This window comes from Centrocercus urophasianus, unplaced genomic scaffold (genome assembly GCF_019232065.1).
Source record: "Centrocercus urophasianus isolate 14NV4802_14NV808 unplaced genomic scaffold, USGS_Curo_1.0 seq_47, whole genome shotgun sequence".
In the NCBI taxonomy this organism is placed as follows: domain Eukaryota; kingdom Metazoa; phylum Chordata; class Aves; order Galliformes; family Phasianidae; genus Centrocercus; species Centrocercus urophasianus.
In genome coordinates this window covers 94,051-108,714 of record NW_024885055.1, presented here as the reverse complement: position 1 = coordinate 108,714, position 14,664 = coordinate 94,051, and the positions used below count along the sequence as shown (strand labels likewise).

General features: G+C 49.9%; 1 protein-coding gene across 4 annotated transcripts in view; it reads right to left on the bottom strand.

The window, feature by feature from the left end:
- ZHX3 (zinc fingers and homeoboxes 3) overlaps positions 1 to 14,620 on the bottom strand; it is a 31,496-nt gene extending 16,876 nt beyond the window's left edge. The window contains exons 1-3 of one of the 4 annotated variants that reach the window (XM_042834513.1): positions 14,535 to 14,593; positions 4,665 to 4,845; positions 2,684 to 2,774 (exon numbers count right to left, since the gene is read on the bottom strand). The gene's annotated coding sequence lies outside the window, so the exon portion shown is untranslated. Of the gene's footprint in view, positions 1 to 2,683; positions 2,775 to 3,225; positions 3,404 to 4,664; positions 4,846 to 14,534 lie in introns of those variants that run through there. The other 3 variants (XM_042834512.1, XM_042834514.1, XM_042834517.1) reach the window with 3 other exon arrangements.
- Between the last annotated feature and the right edge of the window lie 44 nt (positions 14,621 to 14,664).

Sequence of the window (14,664 nt, the reverse complement as noted above, 5' to 3'; positions counted from 1 at the left end):
CAAGGAAGCAGGGCTGGGGACAGTACAGGGCAGGCAGCCACACTGCCCTCAGCCCAAACCCCACTCAGCTCCAGCACAGAAACAGCAGCAGGTGCAAAACCTTCCAGCAAGGAGACGTGTTCCCAATCCAACAGTCAAACCAAGCTGTGGATATCTACAGCACTCAGATCATTTTCAGCTGATGACAACAGTAAAAGTATGAGGCAATAGGTCTGGAAAAGGCCACACAGGATGGGATTTGCTTTTCGTGCAATACAATGCAGCGTGGGTCTAGCCAACAACTTTATGCACTAAGCATCTAGTGGCCTCAGCCTCCGCATACAAGCAATTGAACTTGTCAGAGTGATGTCTTATACACCCTGAGCAGACAGGTCAGTAAGAAAGAGCGTGGCTCTTCTGGGTGGAGTAGGAAGGGAGGGATGTGAACACATCAGGAAAGCACTGGGCTGCTAGCTAGGAAAACTTCACAGCTACACATCCTGAATGGGCCAATACGAAAATGAAAGCACAGCTCAGTTCCCAAACCAGGTTCACAGCCACACGGCCCTGTCTGGCAATCCATGAGCTGTATTCAGCATCTGTCCCTGCCCCTACCTGCAGCTGCCTGACCGGAGCCAAGGCAGTGGAGCTTCCCAGGACGGAGGGAGCCCTGAACAGCCTTCATGACAGCTCAGCACAGCTCACCAGCGTCTGCCACACAATGCAAGTGCTTCAAGTGGAAAACTCCAAAGGTTTCACCTCTGAATGCACTGAATGAACATTTTTTCCTTCAAAGTTGTCTATTTGCATCAGCATCAAGAAAGGCACTGTACAAATGCACTGCTAGGAATAGGGTGTTGTAAACAAAGTTTTACAAAAAAGGAAGGTTAGCACACAACATATTTTTCTCATTACTTCAGTAGATCCTGCAAGCTCTACAAGCCTGGTAGAGAAAGAGTCTATTTAAAAATCTAGGGTGGGGAAGAATTAGCTCACCAAAACCATAAACAGATTTGCTTTGCAATTTTAGTCCAAGAGAAAAACAAGACGAGGTATGTGCATATCGATGAACACAATAGCACAATCATTTTAAAAACAAATGAACTGGGAGGGAGAGGACATCAGAGGAGGGTGGGGGAAAAGGAATTGTTGAGGAAAAGGGGCCAAGTCTTAAAAGCGGAGATCTTGAAAGTTTGGCTCTCAAAGCTCCTCCAGAAGATACTGGACACCCCGCATGTGCCAGAGCAGGGCTGGGAGCACGCAGAGAGGATGACACAAGCTGCTCTAACACCATGATTTGCCTGTGTGCAAAGCCTCAAATTATTTTCTGCAGATGTAACACAGAGGAATCCTTTCCATTCACCCAGTGACCTTCCACACAAATAATCCAAATGCACTATTACTATCTTTCAGTGGCAAATACTGAGGATCTAAAACTTGACCCTTTTCTCCCTATTCCCTCTCTGAAGAGGCCTTGACTCTGTTTACCAAGCCGGGCTGGCAGGGTCCAAAGCTTCCCCCCCCTTCATCTCACCAAATTCTCTATCCCCAATGGGAAGGCAATGCCAAGTTGTGAGAGAGCACCAACATTCACTGCACTGGCAAGGTGACTGACAGATGGTATTTGAGGACCCATCTAGTATGTGATTAATCAACAATGAAGGCAACTTCAAGGGAGGACACTTCTGAGGAGACCCCAGCACACCCTGTGCAACAGCAGACTCCATCAGCCTATTTCCATGAGCCAAGCAGTCTGGATTTAGCCTGCAGAACTGGAAATGTGACGGGAAAGCAACAGTTACGGTGGCAGTGTCAGTCCTGTTCTGCTCCCCACAGGGTCAAGGACAGCTGAAGCCCAGCAGCAAGCAGACTCCAGGTATGGCACAACTGAGGTAGAAGTCATTTTGGGGTTGGAAAATCTCCCCTTCTATTGGGATGCTGTCATACAACCAAAAACCAAGGGAATGAATTCCCCACCAGCTACTGTCTGCTCACCAAGGCTTAGCCACAGAACTTTGTTTCTTGCATAGGAGATGGTTTTGCTCTGGTATGAGATGCAATTTTTTCTTCAAAGCTGTTCAGAGGCATAATGGAAAAAGGGAGGGCTATTTCCAAGAGTACATCATCCACCCACAGAAGCCAAGAGGGAAATGCATCACTTTCCTCGCCCCCTCACCCGCAGTACAGGGCAAACACACACTTACTAAGTGACATGTATTCTTTAGATTGAGGGGAAAAAACCTATCAGTGGTCCAGCACAAACACATGTGAGCACCAGCCAGGAGATAAGTACAACTGCACAGGACTTTTAAACTCCATCCTGTCCAAGGCACAACATACAGATGGAAGAAAAACCAGTCCCTTCCTCAGAATGCTGGAGCACAACCCAAGGGGCTACACCAAGCACAGAGCAGGGCATGGCTCAAAGGCTAACAGAGCAAACCATCACAAGGTAACTTATTTCAGCCATCGGACTAGAAAGCCATTCACAAGACAACCTGTGAAAACACCACTCTGCAGCCTTAAAGGAAGAATTTCTCTTCACCCCCTCTCCCACCTTTCCCCTTTCCCAGTGCCTCACAATTACTGTTCATGGTCAGCCACCGAAATCAGTAATTATCCCACAGTTATAACACAAACAGTCCCAGCTGGGTTAGGCAGAACTGTGCACTGAGCACATTCTGGCAGCACAGCTGTGTCCTACCTGCAGAACGGAGCACATCCTTAACCCTTCATCTTCCAGCTGTTCTTCTTTGCTTGTACGCATCTTTAAAGTGCCAGTAGTCAACTCAGAGCTAGAAGAAAGCACATTGGACCAAAAGTTACCACTACAGCTAGAGAGAAGGTGACCCTTGGTTAGTAAACACCAAAAGTACAAACGTAACTCCAATCAGCTTCACCCCTGCCCTTAGCCATGCCACCCACCCCACCTGGCACAGCAAATCTTCACTGAAGAATCCCAAAAGGTGCTTTTTCCCCTGAGTCAGTGAAGCTGTTGCTCACCAACAGGTAGCCAAGCCCTCTAACCACACTGCCCAGTACTCAGCTGGGTCATATTTAGAGAAGCAATTCCAACCTGAGCAGCACTGCCGCAGCAGGCATCTATATATAACCCACAGCTTCACTTTTAGCTATGCGCTTCCTCTCTGCCCTCCATTTCCCTCAGCTGCTGCCCAGTCCCCATTCCCTCATTCCTCAACAAGCAGCAAAGCCAGCCCCATGCATTTCATAATTTCTACACTTAACTGTATAAAGGGATGAACAGCCAAGAGGATTTCTGGGTCTGACTTCAGACGGAGGGAGAAAGCAGCATATTTAAAAACAAAAGTCACCCTGGAAAAAGGCCTTGCAGCAAGGATGGAAAACAGGAAAGCTACGCTGTGATTCCAAAGTAAAGGAAAATGTTTACGTGTTGACTCTCCTGCTGCAGCATGGCAGTGAAAACTGAAAGCCAATGAGGTTTCAACACGCTTGGAAAGATCCCAGTGCTGAACGAAGGGACCTTGACAGAACAGGTGACAACCTCTCAGATGCCAGCAAAAGTTGAACATATGATAGGAAACAAATATTAGATTGCTGACAGAGCATTTTTTATTCCAGCAATGTGTGTAATTTTCCTGCAACAACTTGCAAAACGTTGCAGCCTCCCAAACGATGTGATAGCAGAACAGCCACAGCTGCTTATCTGCCACTGCTGCTCCGACAGCAGCACGGGGAGCACAGCCAGCTGCCGACTGTGCCACAGGTTCCTGCTGCTCCCACTGCACAGACTCACCTGGCTATGGAGGTTTAATAGCATCTGCCTGCTCCTTTAGGGATGAAACGTACACCTGAGGCTTAACAAACAAGATTTCTTGATCCTTGGGGTACCTGAGTTAAGAAGAGTGACCTTGCTTGTAACGGTTTGAGCGCCTTTCGATTCTGCAATTAAAGGTGTTCTAAATAGAAACTCGGGCTGGAGGCAGAGCAAAATGCAGGTTCCTAAAACCTACTTCTGGAAACAGAGCAAAAGAACTGCATATTTGGCAGCATGAGCTGCTATACTACCCTCTGCAGCTCCTGCCTGAATTGCCTGAGGCTGAATTGCCAGTAAGACAATGTGTGGGAGAGGTGGGGGTAAGGAACATGAGCTGGGGGCTCCTTTGAGCAGTGCATGCCAATAGCTCGGCTGCCTGTCATGGAAACCATGGGCAGCCAAAGGCAACCAAGGAATGCTTTTTTCCCCCCTAACTTCTTTCACATACAAAAATCCCAGGCACTCTGATAGCTATGACACACTCAGAGGGTTGTTCAGGTCCCTCTGCATTAGGGATTTCAACTCTGTGCCAGAACTATTCATTACAGAACTTAACCTCCCTCCCAAGCATTACAGCTTCCTTGGGACTGAACAAACGGCTCAAAAGCTGCAATTCAAGAATGAAGACAAATATATTCCCAAAATGTAAGTCCTGGCACAGAGAATCAGTCACTCCAACATACCTGTGGTTTACAATCTGCAGTGCCTGAGCCACGTAGGACAGAAGGTTTGTAAAAAGAGAGGGAGAACAGCAGGTCCCACAACAGCATTACCCAAACCCCAGGCAGGATCCACTGCTGTGTTTGTGCACACATGGGGTCTCAGTGCTGAGAGTGCAAAGCCCCAAGAGCAGAGATTGCTCTGGTTTGCTCTCACTTGGCAATCTCACCTTTGAGTTTTTAACAGCCCTCCTCTTGCTCTGCTCTGGGTTCTTTTCGATGTTACTGGAAACTGCACAGTGCTGTTCCAGAATAAAGCTTCCTTCCAGACCAGCAGAAGTGACTCGCAGCCCAGTTGGGTGCCAAGGGCAGTGAAGGAGGCAGCCTGAACCCAGCTCCCATCAGCCTACCCTGCAGGAGGACAAGCCATTGAAGTACAAAACCATCCTCAAATGACAGAAATGAGTCCACTCTGGTCCCCAGAGCAGCACCACCTCCCACTTGCAGGCTCTCCTTCCATTTCCAGGCAGGGAAGCAGCTCAGACACACACATATGTTGCACAGTTGCTGCTTTAACGGAGCCCAGCCACGTCCCTGTGGCAGCACAGGACCTTCTGTCCTACAACAGAGTTCCCATGCCACGCTGCTGCGAGTCCTGGAACCCACAGCAAAACTGAAGAGCTCACCCACACGGCAAGACCCAAAATGATGTCCTGCTACTCACATTTGCAGCCCAGAAAAACTCCTTCCTGGAACTGCACACCTTGCTCACCCATCAACAACACAGATCCCTTGGCTGCTCATCCCTATAAAATGGTTATTTCCTCCAGACAAAGACAAGTTGGCATTCTGAAGACTCCTGAAAACTGAAGCCATAGAACATAACCTGTCACCTCTTGCTTCTTTTAGACTGAAAATAAGTTTAGGGCTGTGCACAGCAGAAGGACCCCAGGAAAGTACCTGGACAACACCTGCATGATGCACCTCCAGCATCATTGAACAATATTTCTAATGCATTTTTATCTTCCAAGCTTCCCAAACCACCAAATCCAGTGTTTAACGGTCATGGCTTTCAGGGAAAACATTGACAATACTTTAATCTCAAGTCTTTTCTCACAAATCATACCCTGACCTGTTTTCTTATCCACTACGACCATGGAAGAGAGAGACCACGTTCCCCGCCATGCACTTCTAGCTACCTACAGACTCACTCTCTCCCTCCCTCCTCTCTTAGCTGGAGCCCAGCAACCCAGGCTCTCTCAAACGAGCATTTCCAGACCTCCAGTCAACTCAATCACGATGCTCTGGCCTCCCTCCAGCTGACCTCTCCTCTCGTGCCAACAGCTGAGGATGAAGGAGCCTTCCCTCGGTGGTACCTCCATGCAGCCAGCTGCTCTGGCAGCTATTTTCAAAGGAGCTCCCAATCCCAGGACTTCACAAGCAGATGCAGCCCTGGCCCAACTCACCTCTACCCGAATCATTTTTTCCATCCCAAAAGGAAGGAACTACAAAATTAAGCTAAAAATTCCTACTGCGGTGTTTTTAAAAAATTTAAATCCTGCATGGATCAGGTTTTAAGAACTCAGCACCATGCAGGAAAGCTCAAACTGCAGTCAGCTTCTCCCCATAGCAAAAGGGACCAGGACAGCAGGATTCCTCTCCTCTCACACTCTTTTCCCAGCCCATACAGCTGCTCTTAGGCCTGCAGGCAAAACATGGGGCTCCTCATCCTTTAGGCAACCAAGCTCCAAGCAAGAAGATAAAACAGGAGATTCCCACATGCCCTTACACCAGGGACACCAAGCATCCAAATTTTACTTACGGCCATCAATTGTTTGAGAGCAGAAATTGCTTTTGTTGCAGGTTTTACATTTGGCACAATGGAGCGCCGGTCAGCCGCGTGATTGCTCAGCTCAGTGCTGCTCTCCCTTCTGCCAAACAACCTCAAGCTGGCAGCATCCCCAAGGGATGTGGGGCACAAACCCTGCTCCCACATCCCTGAAGAGTTCTGCATGCTGAGCTGCATCCCAGATATTCTGGGATGAGGAACCTTGGATATCACTCTCTCCGCAGTTAGCAAGGGAGAGCCATGCCAACAGCTCTTACGCTGTGCACAAAAATCTTTTTAAGATGATTTGTCATTTAAACTGTCAGCTTGAAATCTAATCATTTTTTTAAATGAATAAAATATTATACATTACATTCACGGGCTGCAACCACTGCCAAATTCCTCTGTCATTTTCTTTTTTACAGGATTATAATCACATTCCTCTTTTAATGTTGTATTCCCTTGCCTCAGTGCCAGCGAGATGAGCGGCTACACAGCGAGCTGGGGACTTCAGAGCAGTGCAAAGCAATCCAAAACCAAGCTAAAAACAGAGAGAACGCTGCTCCACCTCACTGCAGGGAGGTCCTTCAGGAATAGCACAGCTAGGTGCTGGTCATAAAGCAGCAGCCAAACCATTTCCAGATATCAGCATGATTTTTTTTTAAAGCAGCGTTACCATTAAAAATCCTTAATTGTGTGGCAGTGGCTGGGGAGGACAAGCTTGAAGCTCCTGCCATCCAGAAGCACACAACTTGTGGACAGATGGAAAACAGTTCAACAGCCAACACAACAGAGGTCACCTGGCTCTGTCACTGCGGGGCACACAGCCGCTCCCAGCTCTCCTTCTCTTTATGCTCTCCTTCTCTTCATGCTCTCCTACTGCTCTGAGTGGAAGCGATGCACCGAGCCAGCTCAGGTTCCCAGAGCTGCAGGCAGCACTTGCTCTGCGTGCCACAAGAGGTGTCCCATCCTGCTCCCTCCAGGGACAGGGCTGGCTCACACCTGGGGACACGATGGGGAGTTACACAAACCCAGCACTTTGGCATTTGTTGCTCAGAATCCAAATGTCTCTTTTCCCCTAAACACTTGGAGCTCAACTAGTGCTCACTAGCACAAAGAAGAGAGACAATCGTCAAGAAATGGAAGCAAAAATTCACCCAAATTAACAAGCAACTTTTACAACACTAACACAAGAAAAATGTTGGGCTTGGTGTTTTTGTTTTTTTTTTTTTTTTTTCCTCCCCCTGCAAAGCACTTCTTTGCAGGACAGTGTTGCCTTACAAAAGCATTCTTCTGAAAGCACTCCTCCTGGAAGCTCCCTCTCCAACAGCTACTGTTACAAATGCGTGATAAAAGACTCATTCAGCAGTTCTGGCACGCAAACAGCACCAAATGGGCATTGCCAAGCCATGCAACTTTATCACAAGCTTCATAACATTTGCAGAATGAAAAGATGCTCTTGCTGAGAGCATGAGGCAGGGAAATGGTTCAGCTCCCAGGGTCGTGAGGATTTGGAGTTTTCCTGAGGCAGGGGACAACACAGATAAGTGACATCGTGGTTCTGGAGGAAAATTGTCAAGCAGGAACAGACTGTACCCAGACTTCCGAGGACAAGCAGAGCAACTCTCCATGTACTGACTTTTGAATTTTTGGGTGGGTGCAGAACCACGCTGTGAATTTCAGCTGTGGAAGCACCACCTGAAAGCTGCCATCCCAAACACTGTGCAGACCCACTGAGCAGCCCCAGTGCCAGCACTCATCTCCACACAAGGACAGAGGCATTCTGCCTGCCTGGGCAGGCTGCTGAGCTGATCTCCCCATTTCACTCTGCCCAAACACCCAAGATATCACTTACATTTCAGCCCATGCAGGACCTCCTGCACATCAGCTTTCATTCTGGACATATGAGCAGCTGCCTCACCAACTCCTAACTTCAGCTTTGACAGAGCAAAGGGAACACAACTGGGGCATGCATGTCCACGCACACAGCCAGCCCCAAGCACAGCTCTCCTCCCGTTCCTCTCCTCTTTTCCTGCTCTGCCAGGAACAAACCACACAATCGAACCGGACTGGGCATCTGCAGCACGAGGGAGAAGAAATATTTCAGCAATGAATAGATTTCAACTGGAATCTCCCAGGAGACAGGATTAAAATGAAGGGGGGAAGAAATAAATAAAAGAAAGAGAAAAGAATCAGCTTGTCAGGATCAGCACTGCCAGCTCCTACGGCCATAACTCAAGCCCCAAACAGCACAGGATCAGCTCCAGGGCAGGAGATGCCAGGCAGAACCCAGGCTAGTGGAAGGCAGTGAGAGCAGAGCATCTCTGCAATGAGAGCAGTGCTGCGCCAGGTGCTGGAGATGCCTGCCAGCACAGCCCCAGCTCTGAAGGAGGCTGTATGTAAGGTGCCCTCAGACCCACAGCAGCAGCAGGTTTTTGGTCACTCCTGAAAAAGCCTGCTTGTTTATTCACCTCAGCTGACTCTTCCCAGCCCCTGTTTTGTGAGGGCATTTTCTGCCTCTAACTGGATTAATGGCATTTTATACAGAACAAAAAAAAACAAACACATACTGGCATGCTGCTATAAAAGATCCATTTTTATGCATATCTTATAATGCAATTACCAGCTGAATCTTGCTTTTTCCACCCCCCAAAAAATACGGGGTGCACACCATGCAGATTCACCCACTTGTCAGTATACAGCTGTTGGCATCAGCTTTTATTTATAGAAAAATATGAAGCGTCGAGGGGGAAATGAAACAATGCAATACTTCTTTGGGACGGTTTCTAACATCAGGAAAATATGCAAAGAAAATAGCGTGGCGATCCGCTCGCATACCTTCCCACAGAACGCAGGGCCCGCTTCTATAAAATAATAAATAGTGTTTCAAAGCATTTGGACGTTTTTAAAAACAACATCTGACATTTTGGACGTCACTGCATCCTGAGGCTCCAGGAGGGAAGCGGGGACCTGCTCTGCGTGTTGGCTGCGCCCTGCACGCAGCCCTGGGGGCACACGGGGACACTGCAGCCCCATCCTGCAAGCACCTCACGGCAAAGCCCTGCTTGCACAAGGTGCTCCATTCAACCCACGGATTCCTTGCCTTTGCTCTAGCAGTCCCCACGTGTAACCTCACTGCAGGCTGCTCCTGGTGGCTCATCATGGCTTCCTTTCCAAGCAGCTCTTGGGTACTGCAGCCATCACGCAGCAAGGCGCTCAGGAGCTGCTGGCTGCACGCTAAGCAAGGAAACAAACGTAAGTACTCACCGACACCACTGGACTTATGTTTGCATATTGCAACAAAGCACCTCCGCAGGGGAACGCTTTCTCCTCGCAGCACACCATCACTCACACACAATTACACACACAAATATTTTACTCACAATTCCTATTTTCCATTTTAGAAAAATAACTGAAACAGAGCCTCTCGGTGGCAAGATTGGCAACACCCCGTCTCCACAATTCAGCGTACAGAACCTCCATTTCTTTTCCATAGGAAACTGCCCCACTGCACACACCATGCTTCCCCATACAGATCACTCAGCTCAGAGAAAATTAACACTTTCTTATTAACGTAAGATGTGATTATTGAAATCAATTCAGAAAATAGCGTGCATTCACCATGAGCCCAGCAGTTCGGGCCTTCTGCATGCAATGGTTACATGCTAATTATGATAGTGGTGGGATTATTTCCCATTCACATTTGGAATTTACAATGCCGTGAGGAATTGATTAAATTAGCAGGAAAACACACGCACACACACCAAAAAAAAAAAAAAAAAAAAAAAAGGAATCAAGGACATTTTAAATTCAGCATAATTTCCTTAGAATTTTCTTTTTAGCTTGATGCCTACAAGGAACCCAGTGCCAACCCCAGCACCAGGCAGCATTTCCGAGCATTAAGAGGCAGAACAACAACCACATCTCTGGCACAGACACTTTGGGAAGGCAATGCAAGCCTTCCTTGTTTACCAGCTTCTCTGGTGTTCACAACAGCATCTCTCTTGCCTCCTGCTAATCGCACCCTTTTCCACTCAGCTAGGATTTTTAAATGAAAATCTCCTTGCATATGGCCAACAAGCCTTCACTTCCAAGCCCAGGAGCTCTGCTCTGTTAGGAGCCCACCGCTGAGCTTGCAGCACACACCTATGCAGGAGCAGCAGGATGAAGGCAGGCATGTCCGCTGCTCCAGCAGCATCATGGCTCCTGGGGACTTCTGTCATCACCCCAGAGGACAGCTGGCAAATAAGAGAGGGACAGAGCCCACAGTTGCCACCTGCGAGGGCTGCTTTCTCAAGCTGTTAAACCTATCAGCTGTGTGTTGGCTGCTGCTGAGGATCCTGGAGGCACGGCCAGAGCGAGGCAGGGATTTGCAGTCTTCATTTCAAGTCTGACTTGCTGCCTCTCCACACCTTGCTGAGCAGCAGGACTGTGAGCACATGGGATGCTGCATTTGCCTGCAGTGCCATTTGTGTGGTGGCTGCCCCTGAAAGCAGCAGTTCCTTCTGCCCTCACCCGCTCAGCTCCAACTGCTCTGACAGCAAGCTGCAAACTACAACAAGGGAAAAAAACAAATAAAAAGAAAGAAGGAAGACCTATCCCAGACGCCAGAGAAGATCAAAGCAGGAACATGAAAACTTTGAAGTCCCTTTAAACAACTGAGGCTCTTCTCCTTCTGAAACTGTGGTTTTGCTCCCACTCCTCACACGCTGCTGGAGATCCACAGGCTGCTCTCAGGCATCCAACTGAGAAAAGCAAAGGTATTGCTCTGCAACCTGCAGATGGGGGATTCCCATGGGAAACAACACTGCCCTGGACACATACGTGTCCCCAGATCACAGAGTGAGATGGAAAACTACACCCAAAGAGTAGACACAAGTAAGCAGCAGCATGGACCTGAAGCAAGGTCAGGCAGTATGCCAGCCAAGCCTATGTTGCCAAAGTCCTACGCTGTCCCTTGCTTTGAAGGCCTTTCCAGGCACACAGCCAAGCTCGGGGCACTCCTCACCAAGCGGGCAGAAAAGCTCCAAAGAATTATCGAATCATTAAGGTTGGAAAAGACCTCTAAGATCTCCACATCCAACCTCAACCCACCCCACTATGCCCACTGACCACATCCCTCAGTGCCACATCCACACAATTCATGAACACCTCCTGAGACAGTGACTCCCCCACCTCCCAGGGCAGCCATGCCAGAGCAGGACCAAATGAACTGGCCTTCCACCTGGAGCAAACAAGCCCAAATTGACACCTCATGGTAACAGCTAGGCACCTCCAGCTCTCCTTGAGCCTCCGGGAGGGATCTGCAAATCCCTTGTGGCTGCTGCACCGCCCCAGCCCTTCCTGCCTGTAAAGTACCGTTAAAGCACCGAATCCTTGGCATTTCTCTAAAACACTTGGCTGCTCTTCACAACATCCGCTGCACTCACGGTGCACAAGCTGCAGAGGCACGGAGCAGCCAGGAACAGGTGGACTGCAGCCCCAGCAGAACATTCCCGTTGCCCAGCTGGCTCTGAACCCAGCCCACATGCCTGCTCCTGCTCTGCTCACACAGCTGGGGCTTTCTCCCAGATTTCTTTCTAAATTAGCTCTGCCCATACTAGAAAGGCTCTCCTTTTCCTAAATATTTTCCAACATGGAAACAGTTCCTAACAAAGAAAGGGAGAACAAGACCAGTTTCAGAAGAGGAGCCTGTGTTTCCATCCTGCCTAACTAACACGTCAGCTCCACACAACGCCCTGCACGTGCCAGAGGACGATACGTTTCCAGCACTCACACCCACATGACTATCTAGCACATAAACACACCAGGGGGCAATTAACCCAAATGCACCAAGCACACACACTCACCTCACAGGATTGGGAACAAGCCACACTCCAAGCAGCCCCGTTTGTGCCGCCAGCAGCCTACACAGTCCTCCCAGGCAGGAAGAGCATTGCGTTGGGGTGCTGCTCATCTCCAAAATGCCATCTGGAGCTTCAGGAGTGATGTGGTTAGAGCCATAAAGCAGAGATCTTGGTTCATTAAACACACCTCTGGTTCCAAACAACCATCAAGAGGTGTTGTTTGTCAGAGAACACCAAACAGGCACAAAGAGAACCAAGGCAGCAAAAAAAAACGGAGTGACTCCCCATCAGAGTATCTGTACAATACTGGCATGACACCTTAGGCCAATAAACATTTGCTTGACCCATTTCCAAGAGAAGTTATTGTAAGCTTCATGCAAACCTCTTTATTTACCAAAGCACGCACCTGGCTGAAGGCAGATCCTCAAGCTAAGCTGTGGGGCCACACTCCCTCCTCATCTTCCTACGGGAACAAACTAACCCTTCAATAGCTGCGGTCTGAGAACAGCCCCAAGACACCATTCAAGGGAGCAGTTGAGGATGCCCACACAAAACCCAGCACTGGATACTCTTTCCACTGCCTCTTGCCTTTGCAAGTTTCCAAGAGCTCATGATATAAACCTGTCCCACCCAGGCACTGCTCTGTGTTAAGGACGCTCTGAAGGCCACATTCCAAGGCAATCTCCCCACCCCATTCCTGACGTGGCCCTCTCAAGCATGCTTTTATTAAGAAGAAAAAAGGCTGAAAGGTTCTCCTTCATTCAGAACAACTTCCCACAAAGCTTCTTCCCTAAACTGAGAAGGCACCAGGACACAGTCCTGCTCTGGAAGGAGAGAGAAAAGGGAAATGATGGCATTTCTGACAAGTCTGGGAACACCCTCTGCACAAAGATGTCTGCAGCGCGAGTGCCCCGGTGACAAACAGAGCAGCCTGGCTCTGCCCTGTGCCATGCTGTCATCGCTGTTCTCCAGCCCCACCGCAGCACTGCCCTGGGATTTCACTTCGCTCCATCTGCATTTTAAGCATTGTTATTTAGGACGCCGGACCAGAGAAAAGAGAGAAAAACAAACAAACAATGAAGGGGAGAAGTACAAGACTGTTTTTCTCTTAATTAGAAACATCACTCCTCTCCTACTCAACAAAGCCATAGCAGCTGGGAAGGGAAGGAGATGTTGCAGGCTTCCCCACACTGACCATGGGTCCTGCAGCACCACCGAGAAGGACCTCCTTCAAATCAGCCCCTATAATTGGACCTGCATTTATCTGACCAGGAACAGGTGCCTAAGTCACAGGCACCTCCATCCCAGGCATCCTGTTCTAATGCATGGAGAGAAGCATCTCCAGGAGGAAGATGAGAGTCTGGATGAGGTGATCACCCTCAGAAGTACAGACCTGTGCCTGGGCAAAGGTGGGAAGGTCCCAGCCTTGGCATGATGCTGTTCCCATCCTCTGTCTTTCATTTGCACGGACCTTCACAGTGCCTGCATTAGTAGTTTCCATTCCCAGCAGTTCTCCAAGTGAGTTGCAGCCCTGCCTGCTGCCGCTGCTTTACTGAAAATCTCAGCAAAGGCCCCCGAGCAGCGGCCCCAACATCCAGTCAGCCCCCAGGCAAAGCGATTGGGAAGGGGCAATAAGGGACGGCTGCAGCACAGCATCTCACCAGCGAGGCAAAACCAAGTTTTGGCTGTTTTACTCACTGTGAGAGGAGCCGGGGAGCTGCTTTCACACACCAGCACCATAGTAACCAAGAGAGAGAGAAGGAAAACAGCACAGCTCACACACACGGAGGCACCAAGTACTTGGAGGGAAGGAAGAGGAGGTCTGAACAGGAAAGAGAAAATCTTTCTGCTGAGAAGAACAGCAGAGAGGTGAGGGCAGGGTGGGAAGGAGCCACTCACATCCCCTGCCCCATGGCCACCAACGGGGCAGCAGCCATCCATAGCCGCGCGTCACCTGGAGTCACTTCAGGGCTACAAAGCACACGGCTCTCTTATGGCAGTCGGAACTGCGGGCCAGAAAAACCACCAGCCGTCCCCAGTATAATCAGCGCCGGCCCCATTTGGCCGCACTGGGAACCAAACGCAGCCCGGCAGCCACGTCCTGCCCACCATCACAGCCGGGAAGCAGACAGCAGAGCTGCACTGAGCCGAAGTTGCAGCAGGTGACAGAGCTCGCCCAGCCGGCAGGAGTTGCCATCCGATGGCAGTTTTCTCCAACAGCGAACAGAGCGCTATCTCGGATGCGTTCGCTTCTGATCTTACAGAGGGGCTTTTTTCCTCCCCCCTCCTCCCCTTCCTTCCTCGTCACTTAAAGAGAACCCGTTCGGACAAGCTGCCCCGCACCCACCGCCACCCCACCGGGACGGCCGCACCCCGCTCAGCCCCGCGGGCCGCGCGCCCGGAGCCCCCGCTGACAGCTCCCGTACCTCCGCCCGCCCGAGGCTCCGCGGGGCGCGGGGAAGATCCCGGGAGACGGAGAGCCGAAAGAGCTGAGCCGCCCGCCCGCCCGGCACTCGCCGGCCGCAGGTTTCCCCCGCCGCCGCAGCGGCTCGGCGC